This window comes from Macaca fascicularis, chromosome 4 (genome assembly GCF_037993035.2).
Source record: "Macaca fascicularis isolate 582-1 chromosome 4, T2T-MFA8v1.1".
Classification (NCBI taxonomy): domain Eukaryota; kingdom Metazoa; phylum Chordata; class Mammalia; order Primates; family Cercopithecidae; genus Macaca; species Macaca fascicularis.
Window position 1 is genome coordinate 172040840 of NC_088378.1, and position 20834 is coordinate 172061673.

Sequence of the window (20834 nt, forward strand, 5' to 3'; positions counted from 1 at the left end):
CCTGTGGTGATTCTTCTTAAGTGAACTCTTCTTAGCTCTTTGCTCGTGATTTCCCTTGGCTGTGCACGTGGTACATCTTAGATCTTTCTGAATATTATTTATATTTTTATTGGAATGGGTATTATCAGCGCCAGCTAATTGCTCAGAAAACACGGTGGGGAGTGCAGAGAATGTGTGTTAGTCCATTGTGCCTAATTTGTAAAGAAAAGAGGTTTATTTGGCTCACAGTTCTGCAGCCTGTACAAGAAACATAGTGCCAGCAACTGCTTCTGGAGAGGACTCAGGAAGGTTTTACTCATGGCCGAAGGCAAAGGCGGAGTGGATGTGTCACCTGGCGAGAGAGGGTGCAGCAGCTGGGAGAGGTTTCACACTCTTTAACAAGCAGCTCTCCCGCAGCAGCAAGCCACACGTGAGGGACCCACTCAACGACCCAAACACCTCCCACCACTCCGCCTCCAACACTGGGGATCACATTTCAGCAGGAGATGTGGAGCCGACAAACATTCTAACTGTATCAGAGCACTGGCTGTTACAGTCAATAACGTCCAAACAGTTGTGCTGTCACCAAATACTTTCCCCCCCAAAAAAATCTACTCTGTCTTCTCCTCTGAGGACAAATCCTTTTTCTTAGATTTGGGGGCTTCACCTGACTGGGGTAAAACGATCGCCCACACAGGAACTGGCAGTGACTCTCAGATGCCTCTTAGCTCAATGGTTTGTGAGGTACCATTGATTTTTCTCTATTCATACATCTCAGGTTAGCATTTTCTTCTGTCTGGCTGTTTCTCCAGGTTACGAAGCCATGTCCATAGAAAATAGGCCAAGAATTCCAGAGGCAACCTCCTGCCCACACTCTGGGGTGGAGATGGCCTTTCCCTAATGCTCCTGTCACTCATCCGTGCCGGCACCTTTGGTTTTCACTGTAGGATCCTCAGACTCCTCAAGGTCCTTCACCTCCAGGAAAAGGTAAGACTCTCAAGAGGTGTGTGTCAACTTTGGGACAGTTGCAGTTCTGACCCCCTTGCAAGCTCTAGAAAACCCAACTGAAACATCCCTGAATGTAAACACTCTATTTTCCCCCACGGAGCATCCCAGAGGCAAGTCTAGCTTCAAGTGAGATTCATCCAGGCCTTAAACAACACAGCCATGAAGCAGTTTCTATTTCTTAATTCTGCATCCTCGGCGTTGCCCCGATTCTCTAGCAAGCCCTCCATTGTGGTCTCAAGAGCCTGGCTGGATCTCCTGGCCAACTCAATGTCTCATTTACTTCCAGTAGGAAAACACTGCCTTTCTAGAAGGTCAACCAAAGTGTTAGAGCTGAGTCCTGCAGGTCCGCATGGATCTGACTTGGACTGTATGTCTGTTCTGGAACGCATCACCCCAGCCCAAGGGTTGAGAACATCAACCCCTCCAGCTAATCAGGGCCTACTGCTTGAGCAAAGGAAAGTTCAATCCCATTGAAGGCAACTCAGCAGGACGTCAGAGCAGTTAGGAAAGAGGAGTGGACGTGGTAGAGGCGGCCAGGAAGTATTCTCAGCAGGTCAAAGCGCCACTTGAACTGGTAGAAATTCTTTGTATTCTTGAACTGAAAATGTTTCCTTTTCTTAATTTAAACTGGGGTTTTCTACTTTATTTTTATTTTTTGTCCACTGTTGTCATTTTTAGAGAGAAGGACAGGATGGTTGCCTTATTTCTCATCTTTAATTGGAAGTCCTAACTTAGCAATTTTATCGGCTTTATGATTTGGCTTTTTCTTTATTCATTAAGCCAACATGTTTTGCGCGTGTGTCATGTGGTAGGCACTGCTCTAGGACTGGAGTTTTGATAGTGATGGGGGCGGATGTTGCCCCTGCCCTTTTGGAACTTATAGTCTAGTGTGTGAGACACAACTGGGGGGAAATGAACTCAACTTAAAAAATGTTTAAAACCATCGAGCTATTCTAGGTAATAGTCTTCCTTCTTTCTTTCCTCCCTCCTCTCCCTTCCTTCCTCCCTTCCTTCCTTCCTCCCTCCCTCCCTCCTTCCCTTCCTTCCTTCATTCCTTCCTTCCTTCCTCCCTTCCTCCCTCCTTCCCTTCCTTCCTTCATTCCTTCCTTCCTTCCTTCCTCCTTCCCTTCCTTCCTTCCTTCCTTCCTTCCTTCCTCCTTCCCTTCCTCCCTCCCTCTCTCCCTTCCTTCCTCCTTTCCTTCCTTCCTCCCTTCCTCCCTCCTTCCCTTCCTTCCTTCCTCCCTTCCTTCCTTCCTCCTTTCCTTCCTTCCTCCCTTCCTCCCTCCTTCCCTTCCTTCCTTCCTCCCTTCCTTCCTTCCTCCCTTCCTTCCTTCCTCCCTTCCTTCCTTCCTCCTTTCCTTCCTTCCTCCCTTCCTCCCTCCTTCCCTTCCTTCCTTCCTCCCTTCCTCCCTCCTTCCCTCCCTCCTTCCCTTCCTTCCTTCCTTCCTTCCTTCCTTCCTTCCTTCCTTCCTTCCTTCCTTCCTTCCTTCCTTCTTCCCTCCTTCCCTCCCTCTCTCACTTCCTCCCTCCCTTCCTCCCTCCTTCCCTCCCTCCTTTCCTTCCTTCCTTCCTTCCTTCCTTCCTTCCTTCCTTCCTTCCTTCCTTCCTCCCTCCTTCCCTCCTTCCCCCACTTCCTCCCTCCCCCACTTCCTCCCTCCCTCTCTCCCTCCCTCCCTTCCTTCTTTCTTCGGATTTTTTTCTTTCTATTTATTTAGGGGGAGGCACATGAGGGATGACACAGGATTGGGGCATGGAAATTGCTCACGGTAGTGAAGAAAGTCCTAGGCAAGAAAGATGCTGCACATTTCTGCTTTGTCTTGGCTTTCGGTTCTTAAGGCTCCTAATGAAAACTCCACTTGCACAATTTCTCCTTGTTCCTTCGGCCTTTCAGTAATTCACAGAGCTGTGCCAGTTTAAGGGCTACCCACAGGTATGCTTTGCCATTTGCCCCTGTAAGGAGCAAGGTCAGGAGTCCTGGAGAAGTCAAGCTCAAGTCATCCTTTGTAATGACACTAACAGCTCGTCTTGGGTTCATCTCACGACAGGCCAGGCACTGCCATTTCACTCTGTCCTCACATCCCATTGGCAGGCACTGTGGTGTTTCTATCTTACTGAGGACGACGCCAGGGCTTGCCCAACTGCATCACCTTGCAGAGTCGTGCTGCCAAACAATGGCAGATCTGGGGTGCTGTCCTGGATGTCTCTGGCTCCCTCCCACATCCTGGTCTCTACCCACCATGCTCCCTGGAATTGGAGAGCAATCGAGGATCTGCTGATTTCTTTCTCTGCACCTGGCAACCTCTGGAGGGCAAGGCCTGCATTTTTCCAGCTATGACACCAGCCCACATGTCTCACGTCATTTCTCTCTTACGTAGCAAGAATTTCTCCCTAGAAAAGAGGTGGCAAAGATGGGCAGGGGGCTCTGACAGCCAGGTTCCGGGGTGCACTGCTGAGCAAGCCCACAACCGTGATGAAGTGGGGAGATTCCGTAGGACTCCGTATCCGTGCTTTGAAGACGGCTTTCGTGCTTTTAGTCTTTTCTTTGTTCATTTGTTGTTTGTTTTCCAATGATGTTTTAGTAAAAATTTCTTTTGAAACTCCCAAGCTTTCTCAGCTGTGCAAAGGGGAACAAAGAACAGGGCTTTGGTGTTTTGTCCGGACTTGGACAGGTGTCCCGCTGAGGAAGTGGCCTGTCCTGGCCCCAGCTGGGTGGTGCTGGGAGGGTGGGGAGAGAGGCAAGCAGGCTCGGCTGGGCCAGGGCTTCCCTGTGCCCTTCCGTCGGCCGCCTTTCCTCCTTTAGCGGTGTCTTCCTTGGGTTGTCCTTTTCCACAAGGAGCCATCGACCCCTTTAGCATCCAACACAATGGAGGTTTATAAGAAACGTATTCCAGGAAGGTTACCAGCTTTGCCCCGAAATGGACCCAAGTCAAATTGCTGATCCTCCCAATCTCACCCTTGCCACTGTGACCAGCCCTCTAGGAGGGAAATCCGGTGAGGCCCAGTGGGCAGGGAACTTTCCCGGCAGTTTGTCCCACCCCGGGGAGTCCCTGAATCCTACTGAGCATCAGCTTCCGAACCCAAAAAGCAAGAAACGCCACTGACTTCACAGGCCTTCTGTCGTGATTGAAGGTGGAGCAGCCCAGTAACCACAGCTCCGTGCCGGCACCGCCACCAGCCCCGGAGGCCTCGGAGGGCAGAGCGCATTTGCACTTTGTCTGTGCTACAGACGCCAGAGTTTTTGTTAGGCTACAAGGGTAGAGAAGGTGGACCATGTGTACTCAACGGAACCAAGGCAGGCAGACAGCTGGTTAGAAATTGGTTTGGTGGATGGGTTGTTCTCAGCCATACCAACTCCACAGAACAAATTCTGCCCACCTCTTCGCATCCTACATCCCAGGACATCACCCTGGAGGCTTGGGAAGAGCCATGGTGAGCGTGTCCACATCACAGAAATCAGGAAAGCCTGCAGAATTTTTGTGATCAAAGGTCCAGTTTACCACTATCGGCAGGTTATTAGAGAAAAGTTTCTAGAGTCTCAGTTATTATTTAAGTAAGTAAAATCTGATAAAGTAGATGCAGTTTAATGATCCAAATATTATGAGCACGTCAGTGTTAACTGAACCTTATCAATATATGCTTAATGTTTGCAATGAATATCGTACCACAAAGCATTCCATTATTATAAATGGAAAATATGTAATTTTTTCTTAATCAAAGGCATGTTTTCCATTTAGCATGGTTGGTTTTGGAAAGATGCTGTAAAGTTACTACAAAAAACAAAATCCAGGGAGAAACGAAATCAGATTTTTAAAAATATCTAAAAATGGGACAGGCAAAATCAACTTAAGTAAAATACAACTGTAATGTATTTAAGGATAATGGGATTAATTTCACAATTTAGTTCAAAAGCATCCACATAATTATTAGTTTTCAAGAAAGTTCTACAATGTGCATTTGTGTTAAAGACAATGATTGTCACTTGGAGGAAGTTTTATCAAAAGGACAGTAAACCAGAGGTTGTTCTTGGGAGAATATATTTTCAAATGGTCCCAAGTAACTTAGCTTAGTTTATTACGTATTTATGTTCTTCAATGCAAGTCAGCAGGGGACCGACTCATTACATTTAGTATATTAAATAGTTCATTTAGAACATCTTAAAGTGGAAACTTCCTGTTTTTTTTCATTGGTGTTTGTTACCCAAGAGCAAACCACAGCGTCTCATAAAAGCATCAGCCTGTCTTTGGTCCCTGCAGAAAGCACATTGGATAAACATCTCTCCACAGCAGGGTTCCCGGCAGAGCACCGCCCCGAGTTTAACTCAGCTAACTTAGCGCTGTGATTTTTTCCTAGTTGTGTCATAGTAAAGAATGCGTGCTCCTTCAAGCTCTCAGAACCCCTGGTTGCCAGCTGTGCAGAGGCAGCATTCAGGAAGTTCCTTGCAGGCAGCGCGGTGACCCCTGTGGGGAGGGATGTGACCGCCACGTCCTAGTTTCTCCAGACCTCTTCGGCCATGACGTTGGGCTTTGCCTTTTGGCCACTGAAAGAAAGTTCAACATCTTCTCTAAACAGAGCAGAAATTAATTCCTCATGTCCTTGTACTCCTAGTGATTTTCTCATTACAGTCACAATAATGAAGTTGTCACGTGCAGTGGGCTCCAGGGGCCATGGAAAGAACTCGGGAAGGAAGAAGGGTGGCTTGTGTCCCCAACTCCTCTGTGGTCCTGAAGCCACACCCACCCAGCTCCAGCCAAGGAGTGCGATTGGCCAGAGTCCCCCTGCCAGGCCTGCACACCTGCCCTTCACCTGGGCCAAGGCCGTGCTCCCCACAGCAGCCAGCCAACAAGGAGAGACGGGCGGCTGTGAGTGCTGGCTTTGGTGAGGACCCACAGGAACCTACAGGGCCCTCCTCAGAGGGTACAGATCTGGGACTTTCCACCCAACCTTCAGGCTCGCTGTCCTTATCTTGGGGCTCATACCTGCATGGCAGGAGGGCTGCCTCTTAGCCAGCTCCACTTTCTCTCATGCAAGCCTTTCTCCCACTAGAATCTTTGCAGACTTCTGCTCCTCAGAAGACCCAGACTCACAGGAGTGGTCAGAGAAAAAAGGTGACAAAATGTGGGTTTGGGTCTAGATCATGAATTAGCTAGCAGGTAAAAAGGTCTCCATGATGACTGGTGGAAGGGCAGGGACTCGCGTCCTCCTTGATGCGGGATGGCAGCTCGACTGCTAAAGATTTCACTGAGGTGGGCCTTGAAACACCACTCAGTGGAGGATAATGCAGAGACGGGTGCAATGATGGAAGCATTTGGAAAATATTGGGGGAACAATGTCTACAAGAAGACAGCACAGTTGACTGGTTATTGCAAAGCTGAATTCATGTACTGCAGAAGGAAAAGGAGGCTGGGCTGTATTAACTAGCAGTTAAAGGTCAAGTGTGAGAGCCAGAGAGCTTCAAGGATAGCTTCTGAAGAGACCCTCATCATCTGGCACAGATGGGCAGATGCAGTTGAACAGCAGGTACTTGTGAAAGTGTCAGAGCTCCAGAGAGGTGTGGGTGCTCAGTCCAGGCATTTCTGTGATCTGTGAGGCAGAATCTTGGTGGGGAAACCTCTGCATGGTGTCCCCTGTGGACGTTGACCCTACAGTCCCTGTGAGTCCTCTGAGATTGCAGAGGTGGCCCCGCCATATCCTAGTACAAGTGCAGCAGCTTCCCCCATAAGCAACAGGCATCTTCCCCTGCAGGAGGCCAGGGCACAGCTAGCCTTCAAGCCCAACATAACCCAGCTGAGAACATGCTGGGCTTGAGAGGGGAGGAAAAGACTTTTCATCCCAATAACGGAAAGGCCAGCTGGCATGTGTCCACATGGGAGCTAGGGGAGTATGCCTGGGATTGGATTTTGAGGGTGTTTGATCAGACTGTAAATCAGATAAGCAATAGTTAGAAGTAATTTTTTTCCTGAATATGAGATTTAACATTGTAGACAGGATGTCAAGAAATGAAGCAAAGTCCCTGGGGTTGCTCTTGGAAGCCTGGGTCTTTTTGGGGATGATGGGGCCCCAAAGTAATGGGGGCTCGAAACCAGAGGCCACGACAATGATGAACAGCAAGGTTGGAGGGGTGGCCAAGGGGGCCTGAGCTGCAGGGAGTTTGGAGATGGCTGATAGAGCAGATTGTTCTTAGCGTCAGATAGGCCCACAAGGGTGCCACCCTAGGCCTGTAATAGGAACGGTAAAGAGGGAAGAACAGAGGAGCGGCAGGCTGAGGGCTGCCTCTCCACAGCCAAGACAAGCCTCCGGCTCAGTCCCCAGACACACCCAATTTCAGACTCGAAACCCATTGACTGAAGAGCTGGCTTGTCCTGAGAATGCAGGATCCTGCAGCATGGAGACCAGCTATGTGCATTCCCCCAGTCCTTCCCCAAGGGCACCTGTGGCCATTCACTCATGTGACTTTACACTGGGGAGGGGGAATTACCTGACATTTCAAAGACTATTGGGCACAAGGTCTGAGTTGCCAGGGATACCCGGAGATTCCAGAGTCACCTTGGCTTTCCTGGTAGAGTAGGGGACCTGGGGGCCAAGTCATTACTGGATCTGGCTGATGTCCAGCTCGCAGTGGTCCTGCTGGGTCTGTGGCTTCAGCAATGGTCTTTCCCAGTTCCTCAGTGGACTGTGAGACACGAACTACAGAGCAGGTGGAGCCACTCCCACATTAGGGTTCTTGGTTTGTGGGATAAGAGCTGTCAGAGTGGGAAAGGCCGACTGGAAAAGGTGAAAAACCCTGAAGCTGCCCCCTCAACCTCGCTGAATCTCGGCAGGACATGAGAAAGGAAGGCAGAGTGAAGTCCACCATTAAGGCCCTAAAGGGTGCAGAGTGTTGGTACCGATCATTGCTCCATTGAATCATCAGGCTGGCCCCTGCAGAAACGGTATGGATCCCAGAGAACGAATGTAGACTACCACTACTACCAGACTTAACCTAGCAGTCGCCCAGATCACAGCCACTAGAGCTGATTAGCAAAGCCCCAAGAAAGGGGCACGTGCCTCTTCGTTTGCCAGTGCATGCTCGACCACTCCATTTGGAAAAGAGGGTCAGAAACAGCTCACACAGGACTGATGATATGCACTGCTAATTTAGCCACAGTGCTGTCTGAACTCTGTGCCTCCTGGCACTGAGAGGTGAAGCCAGCTGAACTTCCTGGGTCGAGTGGGGACTTGGAGAACTTTTCTGTCTTACAAGGGGATTGTAAAATGCACCAATCAGTGCTCTGTAAAAATGCACCAATCAGTGCTCTGTAGCTAGCAAGAGGTTTGTAAAATGTGCCAATCAGCGCTCTGTAAAAATGCACCAATCAGTGCTCTGTAGCTAGCAAGAGGTTTGAAAACGGACCAATCAGTACTCTGTAAAATGGACCAATCAGCAGGATTCTAAAAGTAGCCAATCACAAGGAAGATTGAAAAAAGGGCACTCTGATAGGACGAAAATGGAACATGGGCGTGGACAAATAAGGGACTAAAAGCTGGCCACCCCAGCTAGCAGCCACAACCGGATCAGGTGCCCTTCCAGCTGTGGAAGCTTTGTTTTTTTGCTCTTCACAATAAATCTTGCTGCTGCTGACTCTTTGGGTGCCTGCCATCTTTAAGAGCTATAACACTTACTGGAAGGTCTGCTGCTTCATCCTTGAAGTCAGCTAGGTGAGAACACGAACCCACGGGCAGGAACCAACACTGAACACAGCATGATATAGACTGAAGGGGCCTGGACTGCCTGGCCGAACTGTAGAACACTATAATGATCAATGAGTTCATGCAGACTGAACAAAAGAAACAAGAGGGGGCTTATGCACTGAGAGAGTTGGGAGGACACATGTGCTCCTGCAGTGGGGGGTAAACCCTGCAAAGACTCGGGCGCTGACCACTCCAGTGAAGATTTTAGGCGCCAGAAATTAAGGAGTGCCAGGATTTTGCTCCACAGTAAAAGATAAGTCACTGCGGTTTGTATCAATTACTGCAAAGAAGTAAGCATGGTGCCCGGGTTCTGGTGGCGCCTCATCTCATTCCTAGATTGTGGGTGACACAGAAGGCTTCCAGGTGTCACCCATGGGCAGGAAAGTGCTCTGCCGTGGGTCCACGCTGTGGTGCATTCATCCCTGCTGCTGGGGCCACACGATCTTGCAGACCCTATGGTGCTGGAGGCTTCAGAAGGGAACAGAGGCAGCCTAGAGCTCCCAGTAGTTCCCCAGAAGAACCACAACGCAGGCTCCTGGGACGCCAGAGCAAGGACTTGCCATCTGCAATAGAGAATTATGCGGCCTTGAGAAATGTTTTTTTGTGTGTGCTGCTGGCCTTGGTAAAGACAGGCTACTTGACCGTGAGACACCAAGTAACCCTGTTTCCGGAGCTGTCCTCAGGGGGTGGCCGAGGAAATGGACCCTGGTCATTGAAAGGAGCTGTGGCTGCTTGTACACAGTGGGGCAGGGAGGAACACGCCCAGGGCTCCACCCCGGTGCGTCCTGGTATAGCCGGGTTCCGCCGTAGAGGTGAGTGGGTGCTCTCAGCAAGCTTGGATGAGAAGAACACGATGACCAAGGGTGTGATCCTTCGGGTCATGCCTTCAGACAAGCCACTGAGCCCTGCCAAGGTGCTGAGGGTGAGGGACATTTAGAATGAGTAGCAGGGCTGGGGGAAGATTAGTACCAGCTGGGGCCCCAAGTCAATGACAGCAATGTGGTCTACAGTCCATCCCACTTGCCTCCCTCAGCTGTGTCTCCCTCTGCAGAAAGCCCCATGAGGGCCCTGGAGGAGCTGCTCCTACAATGTGCGGTCAGTGAGAACCCCTACCCATGGTGGACCCTGGTAGCCATGAGTAGCACAGAGCCCCAATTATGGAAGCACACGTGAACAAAAACCGTGGCATCTGCCTCTGAAATGTCTCTCGACATCAGCTTTTCCTTGGTTCTCCCAGCCAATGACTGAGAACGTCAGAGGCCCTAAGGCCAGGCCGGTCCTGGAAGACCAGGGGTTCTCTGACGTTTGCTTCACAGCTTTCCTAAACCTTCCTCTGGCTGCGTGGCCATCTGGGACGCTGCCATCCAACCTTACCTCCCTCACTCTTTCACTGGGTCAGACTTGCTGCAAGGCCTTACCCTGCCCTCCACCCATTCTCTCTCTCACATGGTTTTATAAAGTCCTCACGCATCTAAGCCCATCTCAGTGTCTTCTAAATGACTATAGTCATGTCACTTCACCTCTCTGGACCTTAGTTTCTCATCTGCAAATTTACAGAGTTAGAATTTAAGAAGTCAAGGTGTTGTTGGACTTATTCACCTGTCAGAATTTGAATACAAGGTCAGCTCCCCCAAATACCCAGTGCAATGGGGAACTGGTACATATTCATGAATTTTGTAGGTTACAGCAAATTGAGTGATGGGATGTGAAAATCAGAAAAACAGCTTTTCTTTGTGGTAACTCCTCTGAGAGTGATTTTCTAACGTGTCCCCACACTCCCGTCCAGCCCCACACCTCTTCCAACACTGCAGTGCCTGCAATCACTCTTGAACTCAGTATCTCTGCCCTTTTGTTTCCTGTTCTCCCCGAGCTTCTGCCTCCGTGGCAGCTTGATTCCATGCGTTTGGGTGGAAAGAGCACAGGATCGGTGGGGGCTAAGCCTTGTGTTTGAGTCCCTCTGCCATTTTCTCCCCCATCCTGAAAGACACGGGTGTAGATGGAGCCTGAATTTTACCCTAACGTTTTCCCCAAGAGGCTAAGTTTTAAATAAGTGTATAGAATAGCAACAATTACTTACTCGGTACTTAGGATTCTGTATTTATTCTATAATCTTGTCAAATATCCTGGGGTTCATATTATTATCCCCATTTAAAGATGAGGACACTCTGAAAGGCTAAGTCATTTGTTGAAGGTCATAGAGGACGCACGCAGCAGAATCTGAAATCAAATATAGGTTTTTGGATTTCCCTAAGTCAAAGCACGTTTCTGTTGGTTACCATTTTAAAAATGAAGTATTAAAAATCAGATGAGTCCTTCCCAGAACGCTCAGTGCCTGAATCACTTCCTCTTTTTGAGGTGTCTAGAGAACAGCCAGGTGTAGCCATGTGACTTTATCTCCAGACTCTGTCATCGCCTGCCGGTTTGCCTGTCTTGTCCACAAACGCGCAGGGCTCTCCGTGGGCAGGGGACTGGGTCTTAATCGCTGTATTCCCACAGCACAGCATGATGCTTAGCACACAGGAGATGCACAGCAAATACTTACCTAGTAAATGAATGGATGGGTAAATGAAATGATGGGTTTTAAAGACTGGATTAATTTATGATATGAGATACAACGCGGTCTTGGGTAAACCATTGAAGATGTGTTCATCTTGATTCCATTTCTTCATGTGTAAAGTTAATACGATTAGGTCTCACTAAGTAATCTGTGGGTTGCTTTTCAGCTGTGAATGTCTGTAATACTAAACAATACACACATATTATGAAAGCTTAAAATCACATGCTCATGTGCACAGTAAAGAAGAATAATGAGAAATTAATGAAACTTTTCTCAATTCAGTCGTTCCAGGCAATGGTTAATGCCGATTTACTTAACACTTTGATGATAAGTGTCAGTATTGGAGCACCACTAGCTATGAATTGGAAAATGAACGAGTTTCCTGGAGATTCACATGTGCAATTTGTACAGTGGCACAAAAACTTTTTAGTAAAGCTCAGGAAGGAACATTCACACAAAGAACTTGCAGTTGGCTGTAAGAAGTCGGTGTAGTCCTTCCTAACGACCATTCCGACTATTCTTGTAAATGTGGATGGCAGCGTGATACACACACAAACGTGAATCACTAGTTTTAGAAAATATGAATTTCTTAAATCAATAGCATACTTTTTATGGTGACTCTAAGAACAGATTTTTTCTTCCCATTCTCAATGTGTTTGGAGTGGAATTTCTTGGGGAAAGCCAGGAAAACAGAGCCCATAAATTAGCCTGATGTAGAAAGTGTTTATGTTTATTGTTTGAGCCCGTAACTGAAACAGGATGGGGTTTAGCTCTGGGATGTACAGGTGGAAACACTTAGTGGGAACAGTATCCTCTGCCACACACAAGTATCCTGAGGGAGAAAGACTAGAACGTTCCCCAAAGGATAAAGAGCTCTCTGGATTTTTACCTACAAAGTAAAGGCAGACAATCTTTTACTGGGCAGGGTTATTTCCTTGGGCCCCACTTGTCAGTCAGGGGTGACCCCACCGGAATTGTGGTGAGTAGCATCCCGGGGCCACCTAAAAGCAGTTTCACGACCTTCCAGCCCAGCAGCTCCCCTGTGTCTGCCGGTAAGGACTGCACATCCACGGGTGGCTGCCTTGCCCGCTGGACCTAAAAGCAGTGGGTTTTAAACTCCGGTTTCAACAAGGCTATTACAATGAAGCTGTCTTTGACTACTTTAGGAATCTCGGAAGCTATTTTTGTGTTCAATGTTTAGTCAACTTTGCAAAGTTACCAAATATTCAATTAACATATATTTTCTTTTAAATCAAACAGAAGTGTACTGTTATTGCAGTTTTAATTTTTCCTAGGACATGCTGGGGTATTTGCTTGATTCTGAGATGTCTTTACTTATTCTTGTCTGCTCAGTTAGTGATTTTTTTTAAGTGGAGGGAAAACGTTATAATTTAGGACCCCATTCTTCCCACAACGCATTGACTTTCGAGTTAATAACAGAAATGTAGTATTAATAATAGTATTTAGCATTTATTGAGCACTAATAAGGCACAAAGAGTTTACTAAGAACTTCCCTTTATTATTTCACTTGTCTCACAATTACCTATAGATAAATATATGCTATATATCCTGTATTTCTCTCTTTTTCCAATGAGAAATTAAGTCTCAAAGAGGTTAAGTGAATTGCCCTCAGTTACAGAGTTAATGATAAGTACTCCTGGGATTCAGCTTCACCAAAGTCCGTGTTCTTTCCCCGGCACCTCTGATTTTCATCCCTGGCTGTGAGAATCACTCTGGGAACCTTTGAGCTGATCACGCAGCCCTGGGCCACCTCCCGTCGGCTGAACCGTATCTCCGAGTGATGTGGGCAGCATCCTGTTCGTTCATTTAACTCTCCAGGTGGCCCTAACGTGCAGCCACGGCTGCAAGCCACCCCCGATCAAACCAGTCCCCAGTGAACTGTGCGCATTCACTCATAACTGGCACAGCCATCCCCTGAAATGTTTCAAGGAACAATTACTGAAGGGCTAACTACCAGGTTAATCTGTTTCTCAGGTATCTCAAACCCAAATCAGTTCCCTGTTTCCAAATCGAAACCAACATTTTCACTTCTGCCTTGCCAGTGTTTACTGAGTGTCCATAACACGCACAGCCAGACCTGGCATCTGTGTTCCCTGCGGCACCAGTCCTGGGCCTGGCACGGGTACAGTTTTATTGAATAAACCAATGAGTGAACGAATGCATGGTTGAATAAACGTACGATACTTGAAGACGTCACAAATCCCCCAATAATCGCTTTTTCCCCTAAATAATTTTGTAGAGGGGGAAACTGGAGGTTTATACTAAACATGGGGGTCATCTAGGACCTTTATTCAAAGGAAGCTTGGACACTTGGTTGCTGTGATGCTGGTTTGCTGTGACAGCCCTTTGATAGGAGGAGTTATTATGACAGGATTTTATGAGGCTGCCGTAAATAGTGAGTACACAGGAACGAGGAAAACAAATGTGACAACCAGGCGTTTGTTTATTTTCCTTATTTATGCTCTGTCTTCCATCTCTAGATTAATTTCTGTATCAAAGCATCAGAGGCAGTTGGTGTGCTGGGCTGTAATTAAGTGTGTGAGTGTGTGTTTGTGCATCTGTGCTACACGATGTTAAAATGAAGAATAAAAAATTTAATTAAATAAACAATTAACAAGTTTCCCTGTGGCTCCAGATGCATTAATAGTTGCTGACATCCCATATTTCAGAGTGTCCCCTGGACTTCGGATGCCACAGTTATAGATCTTCAGGTGGGAGGGCCCAGCTTGCTGAGACTGGACTGATTTATTCTCTCCCGTCCTCCCTTGGGTGTTCATGACGGAGCTCAGATGAGCATGGCCACAGCAGCGCCACATTCCATACTGAGGGTAGCAGCACCAGGAGCTATTCCAAATGCCTGAAGCTAGTGCTGTGCAGTCAGGCCTCTCGTGCTGTGAAGTCGTGTTTCCCCTGGAGGTGCTGTGGGGTGGGGGTTGAGGAAGGCTGACTGGGCTCAGTTTTTCTGTGTCTTCAGGGCAGCAAATCCCGTGACCTGGAGGGCCCTGTAGCCATCCCTTATACAGGAAAGGGCACTCTCTTAGTTCACTCAGGCTGCTGTAACAAAACACCTGATACTGGGTAATTTTTTTACGTTACTTTGACATAAAAATTATCTTCTTTTTCTTTTTTTAATTTTACTTTAAGTTGTGACATACATGTGCAGAATGTGCAGGTTTGTTACGTAGGTATACGTGTGCCATGGTGGTTTGCTGCATCCATCAACCCGTCATCTAGGTTTCAAGCCCCAAATGCATTAGATATTTGCCCTAATGCTGTCCCCCCCTCACCCCTCACACCCCACTCCCAGACAGGCCCAGGTGTGTGATGGTCCCCTCCCTGTCCATGTGTTCTCATTGTTTATGAGTGAGAACATGCAGTGTTCGGTTTTCTGTTCCTGTGTTAGTTTGCTGAGACTGATGGCTTCTAGCTTCATCCATGTCCCTGCAAAGGACATGAACTCATTCTTTTTTATTGCTGCGTAGTATTCCATGGTGTGTATGTGACACATTTTCATTATCCAGTCTATCATTGATGGGCATTTGGGTTGGTTCCAAGTCTCTGTGATTGTAAATAGTGCTGTAATAAACATATGTGTGCATGTGTCTTTATAGTAGAATGATTTATATTCTTTTGGGTGTATACCCAGTAATGAGATTGCTGGGTCAAATTGTATTTCTGGTTCTAGATCCTTGAGAAGTCGCCACACTGTCTTCCACAACGGTTGAACTAATTTACACTCCCACCAGCAGTGTAAAAGCATTTGTATTTCTCCACAGCCTCACCAGCGTCCATTGTTTCCTGACTTTTTAATAGTTGCCATTTTGACTGGCATGAGATGGTATGTCATTGTCATTTTGATTTGCATTTCTCTAATGACTAGTGATGATAAGCTTTTTTTTCATTTGTTTGTTGGCTGCATAAATGTCTTCTTTTGAGAAGTGTCTGTTCATATCCTTTGCCCACTTTTTGATGAGGTTGTTTGTTTTTTTTCTTATAAATTTGTTTGAGTTAAGACTTCATGACTAAAACATCAAAAGCAATTGCAACAAAAGCTAAAATTGACAAATGGGATCTAATTAAAGAGCTTCTGCACAGCAAAAGAAAGTATCATCAGAGTGAACAGGCAACCTACAGAATGGGAGAAAATTTTTGCAATCTACCCATCCAACAAAGATCTAATATCCAGAATCTACAAGAAACTTAAAAAAAATTTACAAGACACTTGGTAATTTATAAACAGCAGACATGTATGTCTTACAGTTCTGGAGGCTGGGAAGTCCAAGAGCAAGGCACTGGCTGATTTGGCATCTAGGGAGGGTGTGTTCTCTGCCTCATGTGCAGCACCCGCTCTCTGTGTCCTCACATGTTCGAAGAGGCTAGCCAGCTCCCCAGGATCTCCTTTATGAGGGCACAAATCCCATTCATGACCCAATCTCCTCCCAAAGGGCCCTCGTCCCAAAGGGCACACTGAACTCCTAATGAGTTCAGAAATGAATTCATTTCTGAAGACATATCTCGGCCCGACTGGGGTTGATTTGCTGTGTTCCCAGGCAAGTCATTTAGCCTTGTTGGATCTTAGTTTTATACTTACTTACCTCTCACAATTGTTTCAGGAACACAAAGTTTCAAGCAGACCCCCAAAACTGGGCCTGGCTTCTTGTGAGGTGTATCTGTGAATGAAAACCTCCCGAATGGCCTTCAGCTGACACTTCCATTGCTGTGCCTCTGCTGAGGTTTTCCACCTGGGTGAAAAGTACCATCATCCCCTGAAAGTATGTGGAAAAATGTCTGAAATGAGTACGAAGTACAAGCGGGAAGATGAATCGATCCCTGGGGAGATTTTACTTCACTGATAGGCTTCTGCCAGTACCTCATTTGTTAAAAAATATACAGGTTGGGATGCTAAGAGGAAACACCCCAAGTCTAGGGAGAAACATTATGAAGAATAAAGTCTTAGAAAAGCATTTCAACTGGAAACCCCCATCCCTTGAGTCAGTCCTAAAAGTGGAAAGCAAAAGCAGTGAGTGGAGAATATTTATTACAAAATGCTAAGACTCGTGAAAAATCTGTGTTGTAGAGGCAGGACAGTAATCCCAAGCAAACATAAGCTTTCGAGTGAAACGTGTGTATAGGATGAGTTGTAAGTTTGTCACAGCTTGACTGGGCCTAACGGTTAACTACATCCAAAGAAAAAAAATCATAAATGTAACATGATTTAATAAGCTTTAACTAAAGTACACTTCTCAGGTAAGCCCACATGGGTTCTCAGAAGAGAATGAATAGAGCTGAAGTTTCAGGAGAAACACAAAAACAAAAAGGCAAAATTGACCAAGACAGAAGAGTGGAGGAAAGTAACGATTCTTGCAGGTTTCTTGAAAATATTGGTTAACAAAAAGTGCCTTGAGCTGAGAAGTCTACAAATAAGGAGGAGAAATTCAGAGAACGATGAGATGAGTAGGGCTTAGAAGTCTACAAATAAGGAGGAGAAATTCAGAGATAGATGAGATGAGTAGGGCTTAGAAGTCTACAAATAAGGAGGAGAAATTCAGAGATAGATGAGATGAGTAGGGCTTAGAAAGTGAGAGCAGAGGTCACAGTGGGGTTGGGTGGGGTTCGCCACCTTGAGAAGCCATTTGGATGTGGGGGTCAACTTTCTGGGGAGGGGCTCTTCATGAAAGGCCAGAAGACATGGCCTCCTCGTGGGGGATGCTCAGTATTCTGGGGGTGTACATGGATTCCCTTCCTCCAGGAGAAGCACTAAGGGAGAGGCCACGTGTGCAGCCACTAATACGCAGCCACTCTGTCTCAAATTGTTCCTATGGAGACCCCTCACTGGCCTTTCCTTGGAGAGGGTCTGGGAAAGCCTGCAATATCAGAGTCATTTCATGAGGAGCCCAGGGGAATAAATAAGACCAGGACTTGTCGGCCACCATTAGCTGAAACATCGCCTATAAGGCCATGGAGTCATATTTGGTGTCTGAAAATCTATACGCACAGCATGCGTGGTCTATAAATCGAGTAAATAATGTCATTTACCCATACCTGTATTGTCTTTTGAATTATGTGGATGCCATTGTTATTAATGAAATACAAATTTTTAAATATTTATGACTGAATTCGTAGTGGTTTGCAGTCAACACACTTTGAAAGTTACAGATAATCATATAGGGAGACGGCCTTGCAATTTTTGGATTTTAAAGCAAATCTATTAACTCGTAACAGTTAGAAATAAGTGCTCCCAAGCTTAAAACTACAGAGGTGAAGTGTTTCCTCTCTCTGTAACCAGACCAAGGGCTTGGAGAATCCTGGTTGGGCCCTGTCTTGTTGGGGGGCGGTGGGGACAACCCACAGCTGACCCACCCCAGGACTGCGGAGGTTTCTCCTTTGGGGCCTGCAGACTTGGACTGATTGGTTCTGCAGCATCCGGTGGAGAGAAACGTCACACCCAGATGGCAGGAGGACAATTTAGATGAAAAGTATAGACAGCAATAGGAATCTTTGGGATAGAAGACAAGCAGGGACCAGATCTGAGGAACATCAGAGTGTACAGGCACCGTGGCAGTGAAGGAAGCCTCTTGCCCTCCACCACTGTGCCAGGCAGAATAACACCTCCACACACACACACACACACACACGCACGCACACACGCACACATCCTGGAACCTGTGACTGTCGCCTTAGAAGGCTGGAGTCGCTTCGCTGATGCAATGAAGGATCTTGAGACGGGGCAGTTATTCTGGATTATCCGGGTGGCTAATGGGATCCCAGGGATCCTCACAAGCAGAGACCCCGTCTTTGCTGTAGTCGGAGGGAGAAGCATGTGACCACAAAAGAAGACTCAGAAAAATGTCATGTGGCTGACTTTGAAGGAGGGGACCATGAGCCAAGGCATGCAGGCAGCCTCTAGGAGCTGGAAAAGGCCAGGAGACAGGTCCTCCCTGTGAGCCTCCAGAGGGGTCAGCCCTGCCGACACCTTGCTTTATCCTGGTGAAACCGATGTTGGGCTTCTGGCCGACAGAATCACAGGGTAATACGTGTGTGTTGTTTTGAGCCAATAAGTTGGTGGAAATTTGTTACACAGCAATAGAAAAGTAATAAAATCCCCTATTACATCCTCATCACCAGATGGAGAGTTTGGGGAAATAGGCTCCTGAGGTCAGTGTTTGGCCTGGTCCTTGGAGCCCAGGACTCCTGGAAATTTCCTTGCCTTCTGTGGATCACACAAGCCGTCAATCTCCGTGGATGCCTGAGTGAAGGCACCCAGGGGACCCACAGGATTGGACTCTGCAGAGTGCGTTCAGAGGACTTGGGTGCGGGGCTCTGGAATCCTGGACGCTGGCAGAAACCTTAAAGCTGCCCAGTCAGTGGCCCTGATAAGCCTCTGTAGGAGGCTGCCCAAGGGACGAAACTCCAAAATAGGCAACTCCATTATTTCTTCAGGAATTGAGCAAATTACTGAGGGAAAAGAGTTTGAGAGAAAAACTTATTATTTGCAAGAAAAGAAATTACTCTAGAGTAAACCTGGGAAGTAGGGTTGAACTATATTATTTTCAGGTCACTAAAATTAATTGCCTGGGTTTTTAAAAAATGCTGCCCAATTCAAACCATTACCGGGAGGAACCCTTTACAGTACCTGCACGTACGTCTAACGCTGGAATAAAACGTCCTTGGTGTTTCCTGGGAAGCACACGTTCTTTTGGTCTCTGCATGTTTACTGCATAATAAAGACGGATATAGCTCGTTTGCTCCAAGCACCAGAAACTGGGGTTATGTACAGGGCAGAGACGCACATACAATGTACACTGGGATGCTGGACGTCAGCTTTGCAGTGACAACTTTCAGAGTTGACATTATCGTGTGTGTGCCTTGTAGCCAGCAGACCAGGAACACAGAGGCCCAGAACCTCACCAGGCAATACAGGCTTGTGAGGCTGATGTCACACTGTGCACGATGAAGGGATCAAAGCACAGTCATGATCACTAAGTAACGTGTCCTGGTAAACTGATGAGAAAAGTGACTCTAAACTACACAACAAGGCTGCAAGTACATGTCACGTGTGTCCCTGACACTAGGGCCCTTTTGACTTCCCTGTCTCTTGATGAGTGACACATTGTCTCTACCTCAAGAATGTGCAGCCTCGCGCAGAAATCAAAGCAAATTGCAAGAAAAGTAGAAGAGAGATCTACTTCTGCGTGTCCTAGGAGCCAAGGGCAATCATCTAAGGAGTCTGGGGAAGCTGCTGTGAGGGTTTCAATGGCCTGGGAAGTGGCAGAGGACAGAGGACCCTAGTGCGTGTAAGATGGTTAGGACTGGGCAACCAGAGGAGAGGAAGGAGGTTCAGTACTGGGGGATGGGGCTTGAAAGGCCGGAGGTAGAAAAAGGAGTGGCTTGTTTAGTGACAGTAGGAAAATGACAGGAAGAAAGGGAGGGAGCAGGGGGGAGGGAGGGAGGGAGGATAGGCTAATGGTTGTGAAACAGACGTATGTGAAAATAGGAAGAGGGATTAGAGCCAGACAGCAGTGGGTCCTGACTCCCAGGAAGAGGCGCTTAACCTCAGCCTGTGTCTTTGGGAGTGATTTTGTCACCTGTGACACATGCATGAGTGACACAAGGGTGCTGGAGGGAGCCTAAGGCTAATAGGTGCCTTCTGCTTTAAAACTCCTTGTGTTTCCACCGTACTTTTAGAAAGTGCATAATTTAATGTGTTGGGGAGGATTCGCTGGTCTCTTCAGACCGGCTGTGAGAGAAGCCATCAGTTCCCAGTGACTCAGTGAGTGTGAGGACCTGCCCTGACTGGGTGTCAGCCCAGAGAGAGCGACAGCAACCACAATTCAGCAATTAGCCCGTGCTCATCAAAACCAGCCTCCCTGGCTTTAAACCCTCCCCAGCACACCTCCCGCCTCTCTGCCACAGGGAACTGATTTCAACTTTGGGTTTTCAACTTCACACTCCCTGTCTGAATGTTCACAGGCAGATGGATGCCCCAAAGCCATGGATTTCATGGAGCCCTGCTGTAGACACATGGCTGCCTGTGCAGACAAAGAAAAGGTGGCCACAGGAAGAACGGATTTCAAACAGGGAGAAACCCATGAACAGGCGCTCCCCATCACTGATCATTAGGGATATGCAAATCAGTACCACAGTGAGACATACAGCCATGAGGATGGCAAATATCACAAAACAAACACAGAAAACAGGAAGTAACAAATGCTGGTCAGGATGTGGAGAAACAGGAACCCCTGTGCAGTGTTAGTGGGAATGTAAACTGGTGCAGGTGCTCTGCCAAACAGTAGTGGGGTTCCTCAAAAAATTAAAAATAGAATTGCCATATGATCCCGCTATGTCATTTTGGGTTGTATATTGAAATAATAAATAAATAAATAATTGAAAGCAGGGACTCTTAACAGGTGTCTGTACACCTGTGTTCATAGCAGCATGATTCACAATAGCCAAAGGTGGAAACAGCCCAAATGCATACAGACAGATGAACAGATAACAAAATGTGTGTATTCCCACAATGGAATGTGATTTGGTCTTAAAA

At 47.2% G+C, this 20834-nt stretch overlaps 1 long non-coding RNA gene across 1 annotated transcript in view; it reads left to right on the top strand.

Moving 5' to 3' along the window:
• The first annotated feature begins 791 nt into the window (after window positions 1-791).
• Window positions 792-20834, top strand: part of LOC123572866 (uncharacterized) — a 36036-nt gene continuing 15993 nt past the window's right edge. The window contains exon 1 of the long non-coding RNA XR_006697400.3: window positions 792-966. This is a non-coding gene — a long non-coding RNA (uncharacterized lncRNA). The remainder of the gene's footprint in view (window positions 967-20834) is intronic.